Genomic DNA, 7,371 nt, shown 5'->3' with positions numbered 1-7,371 from the left:
ATGATGCTCATATCGTGCGTATGGTATCTTGCATTGCTATGTCATTTGCTTAGTTTAGACATGCTTTGTGTGAATGCCACCTGTTTAGTGTCTAATTACCATATATGTGAATTATGCAATGCCATCTTGATGCAAGACATTATATATGTGAATTATGCAATGCTATCTTGTTGCAAGGCATTATATATGTGAATTATGCAATGCCATGCTGTTTAGCCAAGCGTCATATATGTGAATTATATCATGCCGTCCTTCTTTTTTGTATTTCTCATGGCTTTTGTCGACAATGTTGGTATATTCTGATCTTCCTGTGCATCAGCCATTTGAATTGGTGATGGAGAAATCTGGAGCGAAAACAAGGTCTTCAGAGCAGACAATGCTACCTGGTGAAGCAGATATCTTGTTGGTTACAGATAGCTCTTCAGAGGAGGATTCAGAGGCAGATGACCAGTCCTATTATCCCCCTGAGGTGTATGCTCAAACTTGGCAGGGTTATATTACTCATATCATGCATATGTTGTATTGCAATGCTTAGTTTTTACATCATATACACGATATTGAATGCCATCTCCTTAGTTGACACATCATATATGCGATTGCCCTCTGCTCACTTCCTTAGTATATAAATCATATATTTGAATTATATCATGCCATGATGTTTACATAGACAGCATGTATCTGAATTATGGCATGCCAACCCATTTTCTAAAGACATAATATAGTTATATCATCTCATCCTATTCACATAGTCATCATATTTTGAATTATGTCATTCTATCCGTGAATTATATCATGCCATCATGTTTCCATCGACGGCATGTTTGTGATTTATGGCATGCCAACCACTTTAATAGACACATCGTATAGTTATATCATGTCATCTTGTTTACATAGTCATCATATTTTGAAGTATGTCATTCTATCCTGTTTAGTTAGCCATCATACATGTGAAATTGTTCATGCTATCCTGTTTAATTAGCCATCATATATGTGAAATTATGTCTTGCTATTCTGTTTGGTTAGACAACATAAATGTGAATTATTTCATGCCCTATTTTCTTCCCTACTATCCATTGCACCTGTCTATCTTACAATGTTTGTACATTTAATTACTTTTCTTGTTTATCAACCATTTCAATTGGAAGGGGTGATGGCAGTATCTGTGGGAGTAAAAACACGGTCTTCAGAAAAGATCGTGCTACCTGTCGATGGAGATAGAACCACGGTTGTACTTGCCCAAGAACCAGCCCCACCACACATAACCCAGACTCACGCAGATTGTACCCCTACCCAGTTGGACAGAGAACCAGCTACACCCCTTCTAACCCCAACCCCAGCAGATAGTAACCCAGTTCCCGTTGACACGGCACCGTCTCCACCACAGAGCACCCAAACACGAGCAGTTAGTAAGGCAACTGCAGTGCCCAAAGCACGAGGACCACCACTCCGAACCCCAAGTCAATGCTTAAAGCAGAAGAAGAATTGTTCTCAGGTCAGGTTCCGTAGCTATGGTTCATACTACTTTACTCTTGCATCACTGTATTTAATCATACCAACTAATTTCAAATTCGAAGGATGCAATTGAAACTCCAATGGCGCAACAGGTATGTTTTAAACCTGTTTCTTAACGTGTTTGCTGTTGTAACTTGCTCTATGTTGATTTCAGTTTCAATTGAATAAACAGTTATATTCTCATGCCATGCACCTTACAAGTGTTGTTATTGCTGTGTAGTTTCCCACACTTATATTCTGTCTAAGCTGCTTTGTCTTAAATAGATATGATTCGAACTGTATCTATCTTGATTTGGCAACATAAACTAGAATGATATAGACCATACAGTGACCATACTACATAGATATATGTTTGTTTCATGCTATTATCCTGTCCACCTTACTACTGAACTGGTTTACCAAAATGAGTTTCATATACTACATTGTAAACCTGTGATGTGTTTGTTTGTTTCTCTTTTAGAATGCGGATAAAATATTGGAGAAGAGTACCCCCGTTATGCAATGGTACAGGAAGTAATGCAGATAAGGTTCAAGATAGTGAGACATCCCTGTTGGTCTCCAAGAAAGCTGATAAAAACTATATTGAAGACACTGAGACAACCCCAAAGTCATGTCTTGATGTAGTGTTCAAATTACTGGCTACTACTGTTGGCACCAGCTCTTCGAACTCGCTGCCTGAATCAGTTCGGCCTCTTGAGTCTCAACTTCAAGTTGAAAGACATCGATCAGATGTTATGCGACAGGAAGCCGAAGGACTGAGGAAGTCCCTGTAGAATTCAGATGCATACTTTCTGGTGCAACAACAAATGCTGGAGGATTTAAGCGCCAAACAAGAGAAAGTTAATAAGCTTGTAAGCATCTTGCCAGCATTATGGGTACCCAGGATATTGTTTCTTGAGCTCTTTTGAAGTGGTTTCAGTTCTGGACTTGTTTTGCTGCGGCGTTTATATGCTGCTTTGTTCCCTATATTTGCACTGGTGGCGAACTTTGATGCCCAGTGGATGTAATATGTGTAATAGCTGTGATACCCTAGCGTAAGTTGCTTGCCTATTTATTTCCTTATTGTCTTGTTTATTTGTTTTCTTGTAGTCAGTGCAGTTCTTTTTCCGCGGTTTGCTAGTGGCCGCAATAGCCTATTTTTTAAACTAGGCCACATTAACCATGGGCTACATATTTACTGTAGTTAACATGGGCCTCCTACGGGGCGTAGAAACAATGGGCCTTCTAAGGGCCGTAGAAACAATGGGCCTTCTACGGGGCGTAGAAACAATGGGCCTTATACGGGCCATAGACACAACGGGCCTTCTACGGGCCGTATCATCAATGAGCCTTCTACGGGCCGTATGATCGGTTGGCCAAACATGGGCCAATAACAGACCACATTATGGCCGTAAATGGGCTAGAGTTGAAATCGTCCGTTCATGGGCCAACCATAATGGGCCATCGTTAATCGGTCGTATTTGATGACGCTGTGAAAACGGCCCAACGTATTAACGGGCCACAAACGGGCCAACTGTAACCACGGGCTGAATTTGGCCCACAAGCAGAAAATGATAGTAACGGGCCGAAAGTAAACGAATGCTGGAAATGAGCCCAAGAATAAATGGGCCCTGAGAAGGCCGAAAGATAACATGGGCTGGAAATGGCCCAACGGTATAATGGGCCGTTAATGGGTATAAAGTGATACACTGTTCATTACGGGCCAGTTTTACTACGGGCCATTAATGGGCCGAGGGTTACTAAGGGCCTCATATGGGCCGAAAGACGTCATGGGCCATACATGGGCCGGAAGTTAAAACGGCCTGGAATTATATTGGACGGCCCAGATGACGCTACTGGGCCTAATTCGGATAGGCCGTAAACGGGCCCTGGGTTAGCGGGCTGTAAATGGGCTATATGCGAACAGGCCGTTAACAGGCTTGCCGTGGGCCGGCCCGCCACCTTTTGACCAAGTCAAACGGGCCGGCCTTTTCACAGGAATGGGCCTCTGTTGGGCCGTGCCACGTGTCGACATATCATAGGCACTTTGGGTCCAATGAGTGGATGACATCTGTCCCAACGGCGAGCCGACACGTGTTCCCTCCAGCCAATGATGATTTTACACGTGGAAAATCCCCATTGGTCGGGGCTGTTAACGGGTTATCGGATCCAAAACCGGACCCTATAACTTAACGGCGTTCCGCTACGGTGGATGCCACGTGTCGGTCACCCTTGACGAAAGCACTTCTGTGACGCGCGATTTATCGTCATGGAAGTGGACACTTCCGTGATGATAATTTTGGTAATGTCATGGAACACTTCTACGACAGCACAGGTATGACTATCTTGATTCTGTCATAAATTTGTCATGGATTTACATGCATGACAGAAAACGTGACCTACTGTGACAAACACGCATCATCACGGAAGTGTATTTTTTTTGTAGTGTACCGAACCTGCCATTTTGATGGAACACTTTGAATGTCCTGTGGAGGAGAACAATGAAGTTCCTACTAGGAGCAAGAGACAGAGGACTGCAAAGTCCTTTGGTGATGATTTTCTTGTGTATCTCATAGATGACACTCCCAGTTCTATTTCAGAGGCCTATGCATCTGAAGATGCTGACTACTGGAAGGAAGCGGTTCATAGCGAGATGGATTCCATCTTGGCGAATGAAACTTGGGAGATAACTGATCGTCCGTATGGGTGCAAACCTATAGGATGCAAATGGGTATTCAAGAAGAAGCTTAGGCCTGATGGTACTATTGAAAAGTACAAGGCTCGGCTCGTGGCTAAGGGTTATACCCAAAAGGAAGGTGAAGACTTCTTTGATACTTACTCACCTGTGGCTCGACTAACCACTATTCGAGTTCTACTTTCACTAGCTGCCTCACATGGTCTTCTCATTCATCAAATGGATGTTAAGACTGCTTTCCTAAATGGAGAGTTGGACGAGGAAATTTATATGGAACAACCAGATGGGTTTGTACTAGATGGTCAGGAAGGAAAAGTGTGCAAGTTGCTGAAGTCTTTGTATGGACTCAAGCAAGCACCTAAATAGTGGCATGAGAAGTTTGAAAGAACTTTAACAGCTACAGGCTTTGTTGTAAACGAAGCTGACAAATGTGTGTACTATCGCCATGGTGGGGGCGAGGGAGTTATCCTTTGCTTGTATGTTGTTGACATACTAATTTTCGGAACAAATCTGAATGTTATTAGGGAGGTCAAGGATTTCCTATCTCGCTGTTTTGAGATGAAGGATTTAGGAGTGGCTGATGTCATTCTGAACATCAAGTTGTTGAGAGACGGTGATGGTGGGATTACATTGCTTCAATCTCACTATGTGGAAAAGATCTTGAGTCGCTTTGTCTATAGTGACTGCAAGCCCTCTCCAACACCATATGATGCGAGTGTGTTACTTCGAAAGAATCGAAGAATTGCTAGAGATCAATTGAAATATTCTTAGATTATTGGGTCGCTTATGTACTTAGCCAGTGCTACAAGACCTGACATCTCTTTTGCTGTTAGCAAACTGAGTCGGTTTGTCTCAAAACCAGGAGATGTGCATTGGAAAGCTCTAGAGAGAGTTTTGCGTTATTTGAAAGGCACTGCGAATTATTGAATTCACTACACCAGGCACCCAAAGGTGCTTGAAGGGTATAGTGACTCAAACTGGATCTCAGATGCTGATGAGATAGAGGCCACGAGCGGTTATGTATTCACTCATGGAGGTGGCGCTATTTCTTGGAAGTCTTGCAAGCAGACCATCTTAACGAGGTCAACAATGGAAGTAGAACTCACAGCACTAGATATAGCTACGGTCGAAGCAAATTGGCTTCGCCGGCTCTTGAATGACTTACCGGTTGTTGAGAAACCTGTACCAGGTATCCTTATGAACTGCGACAATCAAACTGTGATCACAAAAGTGAGCAACTCAAAGGATAACATGAAGTCATCAAGACACGTTCAGAGAAGGTTAAAGTCTGTCAGGAAAATGAGAAACTCCGGAGTTATTGCATTGGATTATATCCAAACCTCTAAAAATCTGGCAGATCCTTTTACTAAGGGTCTATCACGTAATGTGATAGATAATGCATCGAGGGAGATGGGTTTGAGACCCACAATATGAGTTGTTCACAGTGGTAAACTATTCTTTGTGATCAGAGATCCCGTGAATTAGATGTGGAAGACAAGCTGTCGATCAACTGAGAGGAGAGTATCCTTACTATTAACAATACCACTCCATGAAGATGCAATACTCTTCTAAAACTGCATGGCGGGTTGATGTATATCTTAATGTGTTCTAAGTGGCTCATTTAAGCAGAGATGTTGTCCTGCAGAACATCTTTTGAAGAACACACCTATATGAGTCTAATTGTTAAACGTCGCAATCTATGAGAGTAGGGTTCTCTCTAGTAAACTCATGAAAGGTCTCCGAGTATGACGCATAAGCTCCACCTGCGGGGAAGACCCACGGTAGCCACGTATCGGTCAAGGCTTTATGTGAAGCTAGATTCGCAGAAAACTTGCAGTTCAAGGCCCAATCCACTGTTCAAGTTGCTTACTAGTGTAGCATAGAGTTCTAGGTGGAAGTTCAACTTAACAGTCTTCATTGCAGTACCGGTATATAAAACAGTGTTTTGGAACCAAAGGCAAATTTTGTGTGCCTCTGGGATCTGGTGGGGGATTGCTGGAATTTTGTCTATTCTGGGCCTAGCCCAATAGCAGTTTCAGAAATTCCTAATAAATCCTAGAGGCCCACGCAGCCCATTCGTGCAAGGCAAGAGGTGGAACTAAAGTTTAGTCTCACATTGCTAGTTTAGAGGGAGTTGGACCTCTTTATAAGGGAGGCTCTTTCTCCACATGTATGAGGATGAGAACAAGAGGGACATCCACGCGCACTCCTCCTCCGCCGTCCGCCTCACCACGCCACGCCTCGTCACGACGGGTTGCGGGAATGAGCCGAGCCGATGTCTAAATTTTTGCCACGGACGACAGGTATACGAAAGGTCACGCAGAAGCTGAAACGTTTTTGCTGTAGTGGAGATTGAATACGAACGGCACACCTCTTCGCATGCTGCCTGTTCGTTTCGTCTCCCTCGTTCTCTTCAGCTGCCGGCGCAGCCTCTCGCCTCCTTCTCTTGCGTCTATAAAAGGGAGGTCGCTCCTCTCAGAGAGACGCACCAGAACCTCTTCTTCCTCTCGCCACAAGTTCCTGAGCACTGCGTTGCTGCTAGTTCTTCCCCATCCCGGCTTGCGGCATGCACCGCAGGTCGGGACAGTAGGCTTCCGGAACTGCACCTTTTGAGTCATATACGGGAGAAGGGTGATAAGGTTTTTGGGGAGCGCTCAGCGCGACTACTGACTTCTTTGTCACGGACGCCCCGGACTCCGACGACTACTTCCCCGACGACGACTTCTTCCCCGACGTCGACAACCTTCTCGATGACATGGCTAGCGAGGACACCGACCCCAAGTCCAGTGCTACTGCTGCTGCTGTCCCATACGTGTTCTTGCTCTTTCTGCTAGAGGTCCTCTCGTAGTTCTTTGCTCTAGTGTCTGTCCTACATATGTTAGGTTTTACGCCATATATGCAACCTGTTCTACTATCTGCTTTAGACATGTTTGGTTGCAGTTCATGTATGAAGATGTTATTTACCTTTTCTCTCTCAGATCGCATGACTACTTTTATCCATGTTATATTAGTCATGCTTTATCTAATATTTATATTAATAAAATCATTTGTTAAATTGCTCATATTTCCAACACATGCAACCAATGAAAAAACACTCATGAAGTGTATTAATTTTCCAGCCATGGCACCAACAACAATGACTTTCAATGCAACCAATGAAATTGTTGCATGCATGCACCTTTCCA

The sequence above is a fragment of the Triticum aestivum genome, chromosome 1D (genome assembly GCF_018294505.1).
Source record: "Triticum aestivum cultivar Chinese Spring chromosome 1D, IWGSC CS RefSeq v2.1, whole genome shotgun sequence".
Taxonomy (NCBI): domain Eukaryota; kingdom Viridiplantae; phylum Streptophyta; class Magnoliopsida; order Poales; family Poaceae; genus Triticum; species Triticum aestivum.
This window is presented reverse-complemented; position numbering follows the sequence as displayed.